The sequence below is a fragment of the Macaca nemestrina genome, chromosome 1, assembly GCF_043159975.1.
Source record: "Macaca nemestrina isolate mMacNem1 chromosome 1, mMacNem.hap1, whole genome shotgun sequence".
Taxonomy (NCBI): domain Eukaryota; kingdom Metazoa; phylum Chordata; class Mammalia; order Primates; family Cercopithecidae; genus Macaca; species Macaca nemestrina.
Window position 1 is genome coordinate 209,157,194 of NC_092125.1, and position 19,576 is coordinate 209,176,769.

Genomic DNA, 19,576 nt, shown 5'->3' on the forward strand with positions numbered 1-19,576 from the left:
GAGTTGAGGTTGTGCCACTGCACTCCAGCCTGGACCACAGAGTGAGATTCCATCTGAAAACAAAACCAAGCAAAACAAAACAAAACTGAGAAACAAGGACAGAATTCCACCTGATCCTGACAAAGGCAGAGCAGTCGCTGAAAATGTTGAGTTTAAGTCTCCTACCAACTAAAAGTATTGGAGGTTCAAAGTAAGAATCAAGTTGACTTTAAGGGAAAAAAAAAAAATGTGACATTGCTACACATACTTGCTTACAAAGATTGATCAAGGGGGAGGAAAAAAAAGAAAAAGAAATGAGAAAATGTCTTTTTTAAAAAAACAGAGGCCCTTTCTCTGCATCTGAGAGGGATGCCTCTACCTTTCTGAGTTGTGATTCTAAGATTTCACAAAGCATGAAATCAAAAAACAGAAGTCACTGTGACTGTCTCTGAATCTGTCTGGGAACCCCCAGTCCATCTTTCCCCACCCAAGTGGGGGTCCCTTCATGAACGAGGCCTCCCTGGAGCTAGGTCCGAGCCTCTTCATGGCAGGTTCATCCCCCTATCCAAATATGCACACAGTGGGAGTATCTGCCCAGGCGGCAGTCTTGCCCTGCCACAAACAGGTTCTATTTCTTTTTCCATGAAAACAACTCCGTCCTAAATCACTGACGCCTGAAATGAGAAAAATACAAGGCCTATATTATCATAAAACTATTTTAACACAGTGGGGCCCCTTCGGTGGTGGGAGGGATGGCCAAAAACTCTGCAGCCCCTTCCAGTTGTAGCCCCTGGAAATGCTCAGATGGATGAGAAATTTGGTTTTCATTAGCGGCAAATGTGAGGAGTCTGTCGCTCTGAATGGACCTTTGATTCTGGCTGGTGGTGGACTCTTTCCAGGGCCTGGTGAGTTTTGTTTTGTTTTGTTTTCATATAAAATGGGCCAGGCCCTTCCAGCTTATATCTCCCTGTACTACACAAGAATTGGGCAATGCCTCAACCTCTTGACTTCTAAAGTCAACAGCTGGGGCCGGCAGGAGAGGCACCCGGGACCATTCGCCTTTATTGACTCTGAGGTTTTATTAAAAATGTTATGTTTCCTTGAGGCCAGTGCCAGACCCAACAAGCAGACTGGCCAGTGAGAGGCTGGCAGAGGCCAGGGGGTTCGCACCGCCTGGAAGACAGCCCACCTTGACCTGCCTTCTCCCACCCCAGTGATCCCCCAGAAATGGCCTCTGCCTTGGAATCTCCACAGAAAACCCTATTTCTTCCCCTCTATCTACTTCAAGCGAAAGAACATTGTTCTGCTCTTTTATTCATTCAACACACATTGGTTAGGCATCCACTACAGTGGTGGGTGCTTGGGATGCAGATGCGAACAAGTCACACAATGTACTTATTCCCCTGGAGCCTACACCCTAATAGGGGAGAAAGGCCACAGCGAATAAATAGATCACATGGCTGCAGACAGTAATAGTGATGTTACAAAAAAAAAAAAAAAAAGGATAATGTTATGGAGGAAGACTGGGAGTTGGAAGTCATTGTTAGATAAGGTGGTCAGGGAAGGTCTCTCAGAGGAGCTGACTGTGGACTACCATAAACATAGCCAGGCATAGTCCAGTTTCACCCACTGTGCCAGATGTGGCATCTTGACTACAGCAGATCAACACTGTCTCTGGAATTTGGAATGCAGCTACCAATTTGGTAAATCCTTTCTTCCTGATATCCAACAGCAGAGAGGCACTAGAGCAGTTTATATGGCGAGGACAGCAGAGCACCTTCCCGGTCCAGCCTCAGGACTCCCTCACTCCATCCTCCATCATGGTATCATTTAATTGACTCTCTGTTCCACATGGTTGGGGAGGCCTCACAGTCATGGTGGAAGACAAAGGAAGAGTGAAGGTGACTGTTGCTATGTTTTACCAAAGAGACCGCCCCTGCCATAGAGATTTTTGCCCCTGCCCTAGAGATCTGTGGAACTTTTTGAGAGAGATGATTTAGGGCATCTGGTGGGAGAAATTTCTAAGCAGCAAAGTGTTCAAGAGGTGACTTGGGTACTTTTAAAAGCATTCAGTTTTATTCATTCACAAATATATGGTTTGGAATTGGAACTTATGTTTAATGGGGAAGCAGAGCATACAAGTTTGGAAAATTTGCAGCCTGATGATGCAATAGAAAAGAAAAACCCATATTCTGAGGAGAAATTCAAGCCTACTGCAGAAATTTGCATAAGTAATGAGGAGCCAAATGTTAATTGCCGAGACAATGGGGACACTTCTCCAGGGCATGTCAGAGATCTTTGTGGCAGTCCCTCCCATCACAGGCCCAGAGGCCTAGGAGGACAAAATGGCTTCATGGGCTGGGGCCCAGAGCCCCCCTGCTGTGTGCAGCCTAGGGACTTGGTGCCCTGTGTCCCAGCTGCTCTAGTCATGTCTAAAAGGGGCAAAGGTACAGCTTGGGCTGTGGCTTCAGAGGGTGGAAGCCCCAAGTCTTGGCAGCTTCCATGTGGTATTGTGCCTGTGGGTGCACGGAAGTCAAGAATTGAGGTTTGGGAACCTCTGCTTAGATTTCAGAGGATGTATAGAAACACCTGGATGTCCAGGCAGAAGTTTGCTGCAGGAGTGAGGCCCTCATGGAGAACCTCTGCTATGGCAGAGCAGAAAGGAAATGTGAGGTTGAAGCCCCCACACAGAGTCCCCACTGGGGTGCTACCTAGTGGAGTTGTGAGAAAGGGCTACCATCCTCCAGACCTCAGAATGGTAGACCCACCAACAGCTTGCACTGTGCACCTGGAAAAGCTATAGATATTCAACATCAGCCTGTGAAAGCAGCTGGGAGGGAGGCTGTACCCCATGAAGCCACAGGGGCAGAGCTGCCCAAGACCATGGGAACCCACCTCCTGCATCAGTGTGACCTTGATGTGAGACATGGAGTCAAAGAAGATCATTTTGGAGCTTTAAGATTTGACTGCCCCACTGGATTTTGAACTTGCATAGGGCCTGTCATCCCTTTGTTTTGGCCAATTTCTCCCATATGGAACAGCTGTATTTACCCAATCCCTGTACTCCCATTTTATCTAGGAAGTAACTAACTTGCTTTTAATTTTACAGGCTCATAGGCAGAAGGGATTTACCTTGTTTCAGATGAGACTTTGGACTCTGAACTTTTGAGTTAATGCTGAAATGAGTTAGGGCTTTGAGGGACTGTTGGAATGGTTTGATTGATTTTGAAATGTGAGGACATGAGATTTGGGAGTGGCTAGGGATGGAATGATATGCTTGGGCTGTATCCTCACCCAAATCTCTTCTTGAATTTTATCTCCCATAATTCCCATATGTTGTGGGAGGGACCCAGTGGGAGATAAGTGAATCATGGGGGGCAGTTTTCCCCATACTGTTCTCGTGGTATTGAATAAATCTCACAAGATTTCATAAGGACTTTCCTCTTTCACTTAGCTCTCATTCTCTCTTGCCTGTCACCATGTAAGACACTCCTTGCTCTTCCACCATGATTCTGAGGCCTCCCCTACCATGTGGAACTGTGAGTCAATTAAACCTCTTTCCTTTATAAATTACCCAGTCTCAAGTATGTCTTTATTGGCAGCATGAGAATAGACTAATACACCCAAGGACTCTCTTAGGTCAGGTTTCCCTAGAAGCAGATCCAGAGGTGGAGATTTTTGCGGGGAGGGCTTTCAGGGGAAGTGGAAAGAGGGAAGTAGGACAGAGCAGGGGAAGAAAGGTAATCTATGACATCCCTGGGCTGGAGGCCAGCCTCATTCTGGTCTCATGAGGGCTCCTCTGGAGCATGAATTACAGCAAGTTGTCCCCTCCAGAGAGCAGACTTTTTGTTTCCTCATGTAAGTCCGTTGGCAAGACTTGCCAAGCCCCCGAAGGGGCATACCTCCATGGTGAGATGCCTACTATTTGGCAGAGAGCAATTTTCCAGAGACGGGGGCAGATGTGAGCAGTTTGCAGCCAACGCTCACACGATGTTAACATGATGGACCTGGGTGGTAGCGTGGGGTGTCAAGAGGATCAAGGACCCTGTAGTGGATGCTGTGGGTAAACCTCTCAGTAGACCCCCTTCACTGGACAGTTGCCACCATGCTCCTGCTGTTCTAAACCTAAGGAGGAGAAGTGGCAAGAACCCAAGATGCCTTAATAAAATATATCGCTGGGCACAGAGGCTTACCCTTGTAATCCCAGCACTTTGGGAGGCTGAAGTGGGTGGATCACCTGAGGTAAGGTGTTTGAGGCCAGCCTGGCCAACATGGTGAAACCCTGTCTCTACTAAAAATACAAAAATTAGCCAGGCACAGTGGTGGGTGCCTGTCATCCCAGCTACTTGGGAGGCTGAGGCAGGAGAATGGTTTGAACCCGGGAGTTGGAGGTTGCAGTGAGCCAAGATCGTGCCACTGCACTCCAGCCTGGGTGACAGAGTAAGACTCCATCTCAAAACAAAACCAAACAAAAATGTATGCACACCAGAGAGTGGAAGACAAATCCTCTGAAAATTCAGGGTCCCCCATATTGATGAAGATCTTAAGGAACCTGTGATCTGAGGCATGCCAAGCCATTCCCTCTCAGAAAAAAAGACAAATTGCTGCATTTAGTACCTCTACTATACAGTAGGATGAAAAAGCCCCCCCCCTCCCCACTGCACCGCCACAAAGATATGTCCATGTTCTAATTTCCACAACCAGTGGGGATATTACTTTATTTGGAAAATGGATCTTTGCAGATGTAATTCAGTTAAAGATCTCAAGATGAGGAGGTAATCTTGGATGATGCAGGCAGGTCCTAAATGTAATGGCAAATGTCCTTATAAGAGACATACAGAAGAGAGGCACATAGGGAAGAGGAGGAGGTCATGTGACCACAGACGCAGATTGGAGCGATGCAGCCACAAGCCAAGGAATGTCTGGACCCAAGAGAAGCAAGAAGAGGCAATACACGGGCCCCGGGAGGGAGTGCAGCCCTGCCGACATCTTGGTTTCAGACTTCTGATGTCCCAAACTGCGAGAAACTGTCTTTCTGTTGTTTTATGCCCACCTTCTTTGTCCTCCTTGAATTTCAAAGCAGCATATACCACACTTGGGAACACTACTCTGACCTATTTATTAAGCGATTCAGAATGCTTTCAGTTCTGAGACAAAGCAAAAGAGAACTCTGCATAGGTCCAAGCTGCAGTGTGAGCTGCTCTGCTAGCCACAAGACTGAGAAGATTTATGGTGCTAGATAAAGAACTTGGGTGGAGCCTTTAACAAACCCCAGTAGAAGAGTCCCAGTACAGACCTCTAAAATTTTCTGCAGTGGAGAACTACTCTCCTTTTGAAAAACAATTGCTGGCATATGCTACTGAACCCTACAGAGACTCGGAGCCTGGCCATGAGACGTCAAGCAACTGTGCTGGCTGAGTTTCCCTCTGTGAGCTGGCTATGACCACATCCACCAAATCCTAACGTGAGGCAGGCACAGCAGCAACCCACGGTACAATGGAAATGCTACAACGCACTATTCACAATAGCAAAGACATGGCATCAACCCAAATACCCATCCATGATAGACTGGATAAAGAAAATGTGGTACATATACACCATGGAATACTATACAACCATTAAAAGGAACGAGGTTATGTCCTTTGCAGAGACATGGATGGAACTGGGAGCCATTATTCTCAGCAAACTAATGCAGAAACAGAAAACCAAACACTGCATGTTTTCACTCATAAGTGGGAGCTGAACAATGAGAACATATGGACACAGGGAGGGGAACAACACACACTGGGGCCTTTCAGGAGGTGTGTGGGGAGGGAGAGCATCAGGATAAATAGCTATTTACAGAGCACCATCATTCATGAATCATGGAACCCCCAGATCTGGGAGGTGGATCCCTTTGTGGCTCCCTGGGCTGCAGCAGGCTCCAGGTAGGGGGATCTGTTTCAGCTTGGGCTGGCCAGAAGCAGACTTTGAGAAGAGAATTCACATGGAAGTGATTTCTTAAGAAAATGCTCCCAGGACAAGCCAGTGTCAGAGTAGGGGGAGCTGGACATGGAGGGTGAAGTCAGTTGAAACTGACCTGTGGGGGGCTCTGGAGTGTAAGTTACACCTCAGAGTTTGTGCCCAACTCCTGACCAGGGATCTGGGCTTCCATACTTCCTCATGTGCACCTGTCAGTCGTTCCTTTTTTTTTTTTTTTTTTTTGAGACGGAGTTTCACTCTTGTTGCCCAAGCTGGAGTGCAATGGCGTGATCTTGGCTCATTGCAACCTCCGCCTCCCGGGTTGAAGTGATTCTCCTGCCTCAGCCTCCCAAGTAGCCAGGGTTGCAGGCATGCACCACCATGCCCAGCTAATTTTTTTCTATTTTTAGTAGAGACAGGGTTTCACCATGTTGGTCACGCTGGCCTTGAACTCCTGACCTCAGGTGGTCCACCTGCCTTGGCCTCCCAAAGTGCTGGGATTACAGGCGTGAGCCACCGCACCCCGCCCACCTGTCAGTCATCACCATGGTAAGACAGCTCCAGGGGTCATGAATGCCCAGGCACTCTGGTTCTGTGTGTTTGCGTATATGTGTGTGTGTGCACGTGTGCATGTGCATGTGTGTGCGTGTGCATGTGTATGTGTGTGTGTGCATGTGTGTGTCTGAATTTTGTGCACACAAAGCCCCTCTAATAGCTCAAGGGGAGCCCTCGAGAGAGAGTGGCAGGCACAGGCTATTAGAAGCAAAGACACAGAGGAGCCAAGGAGGAGCTCACAGAAACGGAGTCATCTCCAGCCTCCTACCTAGCGATGCCCTTGGCATTGCCTGGTGCACTGGGCTGGACATTATCCCGCTCAAGAATTCATGTCCTTCTTAGAACCTGAGAATGTGACCTTATTTGGAAATAGGGTCACTGCAGATGAAATTAGCTAAGACGAGGCCATACCGATGCAGGGTAGGCCCTTAATCCAATGTGACAATAAGATGAGGAGAAGAAGACACAGAGACAGAGACACGGAAGAATGCCATGTAAAGATGAAGGCAGAGACTGGGGTGATACATCTACAAACCAAGGGGCTCCAAGGATTGCCAGCAACTACCAAGAGCTAGGAGAGAGCCTGGAACTGATTCTCCCTCAGAGCCTCCCATAGGAACCAGCCCTGCCAACACCTTGATTTTGGACTTCCAGCCTTCAGAACTGTGCAAGGAACAATGCCTGTTGTTCTGAGCCTCCCAGTTTGTGGCTCTGTGTCATGGCAGCTCTAGGAAATAAACATACCTGGGAGAATATGGGTTACGGGTAAGAGGCAGCATCTGAGGCCCCTCAGCATTGATGGGAGACCGACAGGCTCACACCATCATCATCTGGCCAGAAGGACTTGGAAAGATGCTTACGTCCCAAAAGAGAAAGGAGAAAAAGAAAACCACACTTCCATAGCCTTCCAGGAGGTAAGGAGCTGTAGCCCCACCCAGAGGAAACAAAGCTGGGTCCCAGCTATGGACAGGAACACCACTAGTCCAGGCTGGAAAATGTATCCAAATATTCTGCAGTTGTTTTTGGAACTACATCTGGCTAAATGGGAGAGTCGCCGGGCCTGGCAGCTGGACCAATGCCCAGTTACAGAAAGAGGAGGGAGTGGCTGGCTAGCCGGTAAGTGGTGGCAGGGTTGCGGGAGAGGGAAGGAGTCACTCTCCTTTGCACCAGAGACCCCTTGTCCATGAATGCATGTTTAGGAACAGCAGAAGAGGGGGAGCCTGACTGGCATCTTGCCAAGTTTACCCTCTGGGTGGGAGACCAGAGGCCATATCTCCTCACTCAGCCCTGGCATCTTTTGCTGAATAAAGTATATCCACAGGCCAGAGGAAACCAAGGAGAAAGAATTTGCTAGAAATAACATTGCCCAAACTTCACTCACTCAAGTACCATCTTCACACATTTTGCCATGTCTCAGGGTTTCATCAAAATAAAAGTATATAGTTCATCAAAAAACACTATCAAGGCCGGACACAGTGGCTCACGCCTATAATCCTAGCACTTTAGGAGGCCAAGGCAGGCGATCACCTGACCAGCCTGGCCAACATGGTGAAATCCCATCTCTACTAAAAATACAAAATCAACCAGGCATGGTGGTGCATGCCTATAATCCCAGCCACTTGGGAGGTTGAGGCAGAAGAATCACTTGAACCTGGGAGACAGAGGTTGCAGTGAGCCGAGATCACTCAATTGCACATTGCACTCCAGCCTGGGCAACAAAAGCAAAACTCCATCTAAAACAAAAACAAAAACAAAAACAACAACAACAAAAACAAAAACAAAAAACAAACAAATAAAAAAAACACTATCAAGATCCAGCCTGGGCAACACAGCAAGACTCCATCTCTACAAAAAAAAATGTAAACGTTAGCCAGACGTGGTGGCACACACCTGTTGTACTAGCTGTTCGAGAGGTTGAGTCAGGAGGATTGCTTGAGCCCAAGAGTTCAAGGTTACAGTGAGCTATAATCATGTCACTGAACTCCAGCCTGGGTAACAGAGTGAGACCTTGTCTCAAAAAAAAAAAAAAAAGACACTATCAAGAAAATAAAATGAGGCTGGGCACAGTGGCTTATACCTGTAATCACAACACTTTTAGAGGCTGAGGCAGGAGGATCACTTGAGCTCAGGAGTTCGAGACCAGCCTGGGCAGCACAGTGAAACTTCATGTCTACAAGAAATACAAAAATTAGCAGGGCATGGTGGTGTGCACTTGTAGTCCCAGCTACTGGGGAGGCTGAGGTGGGAGGATTGCTTGAGCCGGGGAGGTGGAGGTGGCAGTGAGCCAAGGTTGCACCACTGTACTCCAGCCTGGGTGACAGAGTGAGACCCTGTCTAAAAAAAAAAAAAAAAAAAAAAAAAAAAAAAAAAAAAAAAAAAGAAGGAAAATGAAATGACAATGAATAATGGGATAATGGGAGAAAATATTTGTATTGTAAATCATATATCTGATAAGAGTCTAGAATTCAGGATATCTAAAGAACTCTTGCAATTCAGCAACAGAAAGACAAAATAATCCAATTTAAAAATGGTCAAAATGCTTGAACAGACATTTTTTCAAAGAAGATATACAATGGCCAAGACGCACCTGAAAAGATGCTCAATATCATTAGTCATCTGGAAAATCCAAATCAAAACCACAATGAGATACTCTTTCATATCCACTAGAATGGCTATAATTTAAAAGACAGAGAGAGAGAGAGAGAGAGAGAGAGAAAGAAAAAAAATAGAGAAAGAAAGAGAGGTGGGAGGGAGGGAGGAGGGGAAGGGGAAGGGGAAGGGAAGGAAAACAAGCACTGGTGAGAATGTGGAGAAACTGGAACTCTCATATGTTGCTGGTGGGGATGTAAAATGGTTCAGCTACTTTGGGAAACAGCTTGGCAGTTCCTCACAATGATACCATATAACCCAGCAATTCTGCTCTTAGAATTAAAAACAATTCTCCAAAAGAATTGAAAACAGATATTCGAACAAATGTTTGTACACAATGTGTACAATGAGTACAAATACATAGCAGCACTATTCACACAGCAAAAGTGGAAACAACTCAAATGTCCATCAGTAGATGAATGGATAAACACAACATAGTATATCCATACAACACAATAGTATTTAGCCCTAAAAAGGAATGCTATCAACATGGATGAACATTGAAAATATTATGAAAAGTAAAAGAAGCCAGATACAAAAGATGACATATTATATGATTCCATTTAAATGAAATATCCAAAATGGCTAAATTCATGGAGACAGAAAGCAGATTAGTGGTTGCCAGGGGTTGAGAGCGGAGACATGAGGAGTGGCTGCTTAATGGATTCAAGATCTCTTTTGAGTTGATGAAAATGTTTTGGAGTTAGATATAGGTGATGGCTGCACAACATTGTGAGCATACAAAATACCACTGAATTGTATATTCAGTGTACAATGGAATTAACAAAAAATGAAAACAACCCAAATGTCCACCAACTCATGAGTAGTTAAACAAAATGTGGTATATCTACACAATGGAATATTATTGGGCCATAAAACAGAATGAATTTGACCACATTTTGGGCCATAAAACCCACCTTAACAAATTAAAAGGAGTAGAAATTATACAACATCTGCTCTCAGACCACAATGGAATTAAATTAGAAATCAATAACAGAAAGATAACTAGAAAATTCCAAAACATGTGGAGATTAACACACATCTAAATAATACATGGGTCAAAGAAGAAATCTCAAAAAAATGTTTAATATTTTTACCTATGAAAATTAAAACACAACTTCTTAAAATGTGTAAGATACAGCCAAAGCAGTGGTTGGAGGGAAGATTATAGCATCAAATGCATATATTAGGAAAGAAGAAAAATCTAAAATCAATAATCTAAGTTTCCACCTTCACAGACTAGGAAAAGAAGACCAAAGTAAGTAGAAGAAAAAAAAGAATAGTAAAAATTAGGGCAGAAATCAATGAAATTGAAAAAAGAAAATTAACAAATAATGAAATCAAAAGCTGAATCTTTGAAAAGATCAATTAAATCAATAAGTCTCTAGCCAGACTAAGAAAAAAAGAGAGGGAACACAAATTACTAATATCAGAAATTAAAGAAGGGACATCACTACAAATCCTATGGACTTTGAAAGAATAAGAAAGGAATACTATGAACTCTATTCCCAGAAATTTGATAACCTGGGTGAAATGGGCCAACTCTGTGAAAGACACAATTTGCCAAAACTCATAAAAGAAGAAATAGACAATCTGAAAGGCCTATATCTACTAAAAAATTGAATAAATAGTTGATAACCTTCCAAAACAGAAGGCGCCAGGCAGATAAGAGTTCACTGGTGAGTTCAACCAAACATTTAAGGAAGAAATTATACCAATTCTCTACAATCACTTTCAGAGGATAGAAGCAGAGAAAATACTTTCTAACTCATCCTATGAGTCCAGCACTACCAAAACCAGAAAAAAAATTACCAAAAAAGAAAACTACAGACCAATATGTCTCATAAACACAGATGCAAAAATCTTCGACAAAGTACTAGCAAATCAAATCCAGCCATGTATAAAAAGAATTATACCTCATTACCGAGTGAGATTTATTCTAGGTATATAAGGCTGGTTCAAGGTTTCAAAATAAATTAATATAACCATCACATGAACAAGCTAAAAAAGAAAAACCCCATGATTATATCAATAGATGAAGAAAAATAATTTCACAAAATTCAATACTCATTAATATAACAACTCTCAGTAAACTAGGAATTGAGGAGAACTTCCTCTATTTGATGAAAAATAGCTACAAAAAACTTACAGCAAACATCATACTTAATGGTGAGAAACTAGAAGTTTTCCCACTAAAATCAGGAACAAGTCAAGGATGTTTCCTCTTACCACTCCTTTTCAACATCATACCGGAAGTCCAAGCTAACTCAATAAGGCAAGAAAAGGAAATAAAAGTTATACTGATTGGGAAGGAAGAAATAAAACTGCCTTTGTAGATGACATGATTATCTATGTAGAAAAATCCAAATAAATCAACACAAAAATTTCTGGAACTAATAGGTGATAATAGTAAGATTGTAGGATATAAGGTTGTTGTACAAGTCTGTCACTTTCCTATATACCAGCAATGGGCAAGTAAAATTTGAAATTTAAAACACAATACCATTTACATTAGCACCCAATAAAAGAAAGTACTTGGGTATAAATCTAAGTAAATACATACAAGATTTATATGAGGAAAGCTACAAAACTCTGATGAACAAAATCAAAGAAGAACTAAATAAATAAATAGATATTCCATATTCACAGATAGGAAGACTCAATATTGTCATGATACAAGTTTTTTCCAACCTAATCTGTAGATTCAGTGTAATCCCAATGAAAATCCCAGCATGTTATTTTGTGGATATTGAAAAATGATTCTAAAGTTTATATGGAGAGGGAAAGATCAAAATAATCAACACAATACTGAAGAAGAACAAAGTTGGAGGACAGACACTACCTGACTTCAAGACTTACTAGCTATAGTAGTCTTCAAGACTTAAAGCTATAGTAATCTTCAAGACTTAAAGCTATAATAATCAAGACAGAGTGGTATTGGCAAAAGAATAAAGAAGTAGATTAATGAACAGAATAGAGAGCCCAAAATAGGCCCACATAAATATAGTCAACTGATCTTTGACAAAGAAGCAAAGATAATACAATAGAGCAAAGACAGTCTTTTCAAAATATTATGCAAAAATCAGTCTTTTAAAAAATATGAATAACTGGACATCCATATACAAAAAAAAAAACCCTGAATTTAGACACAGACATTATACATTCCACAAAAGTTAACTCAAAGTACCTCATAAATCTAAATTTAAAATGCAAAACTAAAACTCCAAGAAGACAACATAGGAAAAAGTCTAGATGACCTTGGGTATGGTGATGACTTGTCAGGTATAACACCAAAAGCATGATTGCTGAAATAAATAATGGATGAGCTGGAATTCATTAAAAAAAAATGTTAAACTTCTGTTTTGGGAAAGCCAATATCAAGAGAATGAGAAGACATGCCATGAACTGGGAGAAAATATTTGCAAAAGACATGCTGATAAGAGACAGTTGTCCAAAATACACAAAGAACTCTTAAAGCTCTCAATAAGAAAAAAAAAACTCAATTTAAAAAAGGGCCATGTACCTTAATAGACACCACACCAAAAAAGAAATACAGATGTCAAATAAGCATAAGAAAAGATACTCTGCATCACATGTTATCAGGGAAATGTAAACTAAAACAACGAGATACTATATATCTATTAGAATGGTGAAAATACAGAACAAACAGCACCAAACACTGAGGTGGATATGGAGCAACACGAACTTTGCTTCATTGTTGTAAATGTAATGTTACATTTCATTGTTGTAAATGTAAATGTGAAATAGTACAGCCACTTAGTACATAGTACAGCCACTTTGAAAGATGAATTGTCATTCTATAAAGCTAAACATACTTTTGTGATATGATCGAGCAATCACACTCCATGGTATTTACACAAAAGAGTTGAAAACTTATGTTCACACAAAAATCTGCACACAGATGTTTATAGCAGCTTTATTCATGTTGCCAAAAGAAGAAACCAGGATGTCCTTCAGCAGGTAAATGGATTAACTGTGGTACATCCAGACAATGAACTATTATTCAGCGCTAAAAAGAGATGAGCTATCAAGCCATGAAAAGAATGGAGGAAATTTAAATCCATATTACTAAGTGAAAGAAGCCAATCTGAAAAAGCTACATACTGTGTGATTCCAACCACATGACTGCTATTGTTTGAATGACCCCTCAAAAAATTGATGTTGAAGTTTAGTTGCCATAGTAACTGTTGAGAGGCGAGACCTTTAAGAAGTGATTAGGTTATGAGAGCTCTGCCCTCATGAATGGATTAATGCTGTTATTGTGAGAGTGGGTTAGTTATCTAGGAAGTGGGCTCCTGATAAAAAGAATGAGTTCAGCCTGATTTCTGTTCTCTTTCTCTTGGCCCTTCTGCCATGTTATAACACAGCAAGAAGGCCCTCACCAGATGCAGTGCCTCAACCTTGGACTTCCCAGCCTGTAGAACCATGAGTCAACACTCATGTATTATTATATAAAATACATATATATATTTTTTCTATATATTATATATATATATTCTATACATATGTAAAATTACCCAGCCTGTGGTATTGTGTTATAGCAACAGAAAATAGGCTAAGACAGAAAATTGGTGCAGAGAAAAGGGGCTGTTGCCATGACAAATACTTGAACATGTAGAAGCTGCTTTGGAACTGGGTAATGGATAGAAGCTGGCAGACTTTGTAGGCGCAGGCTAGAAAAAGCCTAGATTTCTGTGAATGGAGCATTAAGGGCAATTTTGCTGAGGGCTCAAAAGAAGGCCCCAGAACTAAGGACAGCCTAAATCTTCTTAGAGATTATTTAAGTGGTCATGACCAGAATGTCGGTAGAAATATGAACAGTAAAGGCCATTCTAATGAGGTCTCAGACAGAAATGAGGAACAAGGTATTGGAAACTAAGGGGAGAGGCCATCTTTGTTACAAAGTAGCAAAGACTTTGGCTGGACTGTGTTTATGTCCAAGGGCTTCTTTATAGAGTGCAGGACTCAAGAGCAATGAACCGGGATATCTGATGGAAGAAACAGCTAAGCAGCAAAGCATTCAGGTTGCTGAATGGCTCCTTTTAACCACATACAGTGAGATGCAAAAGGAAAGGAATGACTTAAAGCAGAATTTATAGCTAAAAGAGAAGCAAAGGAAAACTCACAGCCTGGCCACCTAAAGAGTGAAAAGCAAGCACATTTGGAAGAGAATACTAAGGGTGTGGCCAAGCAACCATTTGCTTAAAAGATCAGGCCAGATAGAAGAAAGCCAGGTGTTACTCATCAAGACAACGGAGGAAAGACTCCAAAGACATTTCAGAGATCTTCCAGGCTGTTTCTCCTATCACGGGCCCAGAGCTCTAGGAGAGCAGAATGGTTTCAGGGGACATGCCTGGGATATCCTACACAGGCTCACTGCCCAGAGCCATCTCAGGACTCTGCCCCCCTCATTCCAGTGCAGCACCTCTTGACTTCCCTGGCTGTGCCTTAAGTGGTCCCAGGTGCAGCTCAACCTGCTACTCCAGGAGGTACAAGCTTTAAACTTTAGCAGCATCCACATGGCATTAAGTCTGCAAGCTCACAGAATGCAAGAGCTGTGGGGGCATGGCTACCTTCAACTAGATTTAAAAGGGGGCGCAGGCAGAAACCTGCCACAGGGGCAGAGCCACCACAGAAAGCCCTACTAGGTAAATGCCGAGTGGAAATGTGGGATCAGAGGCACTGCACTGAGCCCTCACTAGGGCAATGCCTACTGCAGCCATGGAAGAGGGGCCACTCTCCAGACCACAGAACTGTTGAGCTGCCAGTGTGTGATGGCAACCTGGGAACGCTGCAGGCATGAGATCCCAACCTGTTAAAATTGCGTGGGCTAAGCCTAGCAAAGCCATAGAGGCAGGGCTGCCCAGTGTGCCCAGGTTGCGGGTTGTGGAGTCAAAGGAGGTTGCTCTCCAGCTTTAAGACTTAATCTTGTTTTCCCTTTGGGTTTTGGACTTCTTTGGGGCCTGTTACTCCTTTCTCCTTTCCTGTTGCTCCCTTTCGGAATGGGAACATCTATCCTATGCCTGTCCCACCATTGTATTTTGGAAGTAGATAACTTGTTTTGATTTTGCAGACTCACAACTGGAAGGAATTTGCCACAGCATGAGTCATGCTTTGAGTCTCATCCATATCTGATTTAGATGAGACTCTGAGCTTCAGTCTTTTGAGTCGGTGCTGGAATGAGTTAAAACTTTGGGGCTACTGGAATGGGATGAATGTTATTTTGTATGCAAGGAGGACAAGAATTTTGGTGGGCCAGAGGTGGAATGCTATGGCTTGAATGTCTTTTCCAAAACTTATGTTGAAATTTAGTTGCCATTGTAACAGTGTTGAGAGACAAGACCTTTAGGATGTGATTAGGGCCAGGCGCAATGCCTCACACCTGTAATCCCAGCACTTTGGGAGGCTGAGGAAGAAGGATCACTTGAGTCCAGGAGTTCAAGACCAGCCTGGGAAACATAGCAAGCCCTCGTCTCTAAAAAAGTTTGAAACTTAACAAGCATGGTGATGCATATCTATAGTTTCAGCTACTTGGAAGCCTAAGGTAGGAGGATCACTTGAGGTCAAGGCTGCAATGAGCTATGGTTGTGCCACTGCACACCAGCCCAGGCAATAGAGTGAGACCCTGTCTCAAAACAAAAACAAACAAACAAGAGGTGATTAGACCATGAGAGCTCTGCCCTCTTAAATGGATTAATACCATCATTAGGGGAGTGGGTCAGTTAGCGCAGGGGTGGGCTCCTGATAAACAGGTGAGTTCAGTCTGAGTTCCTCTCCCTGTTCCGTGTGCTCGCTTGCCCTCTGCCATGTTATGACACAGCAAGAAGGCCCTCACCAGATGCAGCCCCTCAATCTTGGATTTCCCCAACCACGAGGCTAGTAAGTCTCTTTTCTTTATAAATTACCCAGTCTGTGGTATTCTGTTATAGCAGCAGAAAATGGACTAAGAGAATGACATTCTGGAAAAGGCAAAACTGTGGAGATGGTAGAAAGATCAGTGGTTGCCAGGGGCTAGGGGAATGGGAGGAAGAAATACGTGGCACACAGAGGATTTTTATGGCAGTGAAAATACTTTGTATGATACCATCATGACAGATACATGTCATTATACACTTGTCCAAACCCATAGAATGTACAACATTAAGAGTGAACCCCAAAGTGAACTATGGATTTGCAGTGATAATGATGTGTCAACATCAGTTCATCCGTTGTTAAAATTTTTCCATTCCGGTGGGGGCTGTTGATGATGGGAGGCTGCGTATGTTGTGGGGGCAGGGAACATAGGGAACTCTCCATACCTTCCTCACAATTTTGCTGTGAAACTAAAACTACTCTAAGAAAATTTTTGAATGTATTTTAAAAATGTTTTTAATTTAAAAAAAGATTTTTTTAAAAAGGGTGAAACATGCTACAACATATATGTTCCATCAGTACAACATGTACTAATGCATATTACAATATGGATGACCCTTGAAGACATTATGCTAAGTGAAAGAAAAGACCACATACTCTATGATTCCATTGATATGAAGTGTCCAGAATAGGCAAATCCACGGAGCTGAAAAGTAGGTTTGTGAATGCAGGGCTGAGGGACAGGGGAGTCACTGCTAAATGGTATAAGATTTCATTTGAGAGCGATGAAAGCATTCTGGAATTAGTGGTAATAGGTTCTATTACCCGGCGAATAATACTAAAAGTCACCTCATTGCACACTTTAAAGGGTTAATTTTAGGGGATATGAATTATATCATTTAAAAATTATCCTTGGGGCCGGGCACTGTGGCTCACGCCTGTAATCCCAGCACTTTTGGAGGCCGAGACGGGTGGATCACCTGAGGTTAGGAGTGCGAGACCACCTGGCCAACATGGTGGAAACCCCGCCTCTTCTAAAAATACAAAAAACTTACCTGGGTGTCATGGTGCACATCTGTAATCCCAGCTACTCGGGAGGCTGAGGCAGGAGAATCACTTGAACCCAGGAGGCGGAGGTTGCAGTGAGCTGAGATTGTGCCACTGCAGTCCAGCCTGGGTGACAGAACAAGACTCCATCTCAAGAAGTAAATAAAAATAAAAATGAAAATTGTTTTTGGATTTAGAGTAGTTGGGGTGGAATCCAAGAATTCGCATTTCTGGCCAAGTTCCCAAGTGATGCTGACACTGCTGGTCCCTGGACCAGACTTCGAAAATCATTGCATGTAAATTGATGTGTCTGGCCAAGAGCAAGGGCTCAATACCACATGAGGAGATTTCAGTGATATCCACAACCAACCATCTGATGCAGGAACAGGGTAATTTTCTTTAATTTCCAGTTGGGGAAACTGAGGCCCAGAGAAGGCAGTAACTACTGGGAGTCATGAGGGAGGACAGGACATGGCAGAGGTGGGACTTAAGCCCAGGTCTTCCAGCTCCACGTTGAAGGCTCTGCCACTGGCCTGGAGAACGTGGGCGTCTCTCTGAATTCCCCATAGACAGGGACATGCTCTCAGGAACATACCCAACCCTCCAAGCCTCTCACTCCATCCTCAGCAAAATCCTTCCATTCTCCCAGCCCCTTCTGAGATTATATCCAAGGGCTGGTCTGCCTGGCTCCAGATCTACTTCATTTGTGGAGTCTGCCTCCTGCCGCCCTCCTTCCCTGGCCCCCCAGGGCAAGTCTCAGCCGGATCCTTCCTGCTGCCACTCCCGCCCCACCCCACCCGGGGACCCAGGCCTTGACCCCAGCAGGCATCATGGCAAGGCAGCCTGAACTAAGTCACAGAGGGGTGGTGTTGAGGTCTCCAAGAAGGTCACCTGAAGACATTCACAGTTAACCCCTCACAGCTCATGCAAAGCCATTTTGCATCTTTGTCTCATTTGCTCCCTTGACTTTTGCAGACGGTGGCTTTCCCAAGGGCAGCCCGGCAGGCAGGCTTCAGAATAAAGGCTCTCCCTTCCTGGCCATTCATTCGCTCCTTCATTCAAATACTTACTGGCTGCTTGTTCCATGTCAGGGTCTTGGGAACACAAAGGTGATTAAAACGCAGTTGCATGGCCAGGCACGGTGGGTTACACCTGTAGTCCCAACACTTTGGGAGGCCAAGGTGGGTGGATCACTTGAGGTCAGGAGTTTCAGACCAGTCTGGGCAAAATGGTGAAACCCTGTCTCTACTAAAAATACAAAGATTAGTCAGTGTGGTGGTGCACGCCTGTAATCCCAGCTACTCAAGAGGTTGAGGCAGAAGAATTGCTTGAACCCAGGAGGCGGAGGTTGCAGTGAGCCAAGATCACACCACTGCACGCCAGCCTGGGCAGCAGAGCAAGACTCTGTCTCAAAAAATAAAAAATATAAAAAAGATAACAACGACAACAAACAAACACACACAGTTGCAGAAGCTCACAGTCAGGTTGGGAAAGTAACTCACTAGGACCCTGAAGCAATCGTCACAGGAATGTGTCTGAGGTCTGACCCTGAAGATGGTTTTGAACAGTCCCCAGAGAGCACAAGCCTGGTCTTTATCCACACCCAGAAAAGACTGTACAGAAGCGGCCTGGTATTAGAGCTGAGGTTTCCCACGGCCTGCTGGCCTGCTTATTCCAGGCTGGGGCCAGAGGTAGTAACACTTGGCTGCCCCATGACAGAAGTGGGCAGACGCTACCTGTTTGGGGGTGAAGTGACCACTGAGACAACTAGCTCAGAGGAAATGCAGGCTCATCTGCTTTCCGGGGCTTAATGATGAAGACACACTGCTTCTCAAAGGAAACTGCTTCAGTAAAGATCTTCAAAAGGCAATACACTGTATTTTGGTGACTCTAAGAGGCTTGATTTTTCACATTTTAGTGTCTCTGAAATCGGGGTGTGTCTTACAACAATTGTTGGCAGGAGGCCCTCTCCAGGGAGTGGTCGTAGCCCGCTTACACCGTCACATCGACGATGGGATTCTGTGGCTTGGAAGGAAATCCTGGAGACAATAGAGGAGTGTTCTCTTAACCTCTAGGAACCAAATGGCTGTGGGTACAGGGTGGAGAAGGTGGTAAATTGGACGTGTTTAGCAGCATTCCTCCCATGGGCGTCGAAAGCGGGCCAGCCCCGCACGATGGCACACCCGGCACAGGAGCCCAGCGCCAGCGGCCCTCAGCCACCTCTAGGAAATGCATCCAGTAGTCGTTCCCTTGGTGGAAAGGGGCTCGGGCAGCCACAGAGGAGGCTTCCAGGATGCTGGGAATCTCTCCTGATCTGGGTAGTAGCTACACTCAGTGGCGGGCCAGTACACCAGACCGCTGAAGGGAAAAAAACAGCCCTGAATTGTGTAGCATTTGCCAATTTCCATGATGTAAAATACTCCCATTGCGGCTGGGGTTTGTTTTTTGTTTTTGTTTTTTGAGACGGGGTCTCGCTCTGTCACCCAGGCTGGAGTGCAGCAGCTCAGTCATA